The 424-nt window shown below is 37.3% G+C and overlaps 1 pseudogene; it reads left to right on the top strand.

Annotated features, from left to right (window-relative positions):
* Nucleotides 1-41: 41 nt before the first annotated feature.
* Nucleotides 42-141, top strand: LOC145719846 (U2 spliceosomal RNA; annotated as a pseudogene).
* The last annotated feature ends 283 nt before the right edge of the window (nucleotides 142-424 follow it).

Raw genomic sequence — 424 nt, 5'->3', positions numbered from 1 at the left:
TCTTCTTCTTCTTCTTTTTTTTTCTTAACATATCTTGCATTATCGCTTCTCGGCCTTTTGGCTAAGATCAAGTGTAGTATCTGTTCTTATCAGATTTAGGTTAATCTTAAAAAAGATAAAACTATCTAAATTTGACCTTGTTTCTTTCTTTCTCTGTGTGTTTCTTTTCTTTTTTTTCTTCTCTTCGCTTCTCTTCTTTCCTTTCCTTTCCTTTTCCTTCCTTCCTTCCTTCCTTCCCTCCTTCCTTCCTTCCTTCTTTCCTTTCTTTTTCTTTTATTTTTGGTGACATACTCTGTGCTCTTCCTGGCCATCTCTTTTTTCTCTATGGTTGGCCTGCCATTAGGAGAGAAAATGAACTCTGCCATGATGTCCTTTGAGGAATATAATTCTCAGTGACCCTCAGGAAGTAGTGGTGACGTGGAAG

Source organism: Leptonychotes weddellii, unplaced genomic scaffold (genome assembly GCF_054177405.1).
Source record: "Leptonychotes weddellii isolate Sample4059 unplaced genomic scaffold, ASM5417740v2 HiC_scaffold_76917, whole genome shotgun sequence".
NCBI classification, from domain to species: domain Eukaryota; kingdom Metazoa; phylum Chordata; class Mammalia; order Carnivora; family Phocidae; genus Leptonychotes; species Leptonychotes weddellii.
This window is presented reverse-complemented; position numbering and strand designations above follow the sequence as displayed.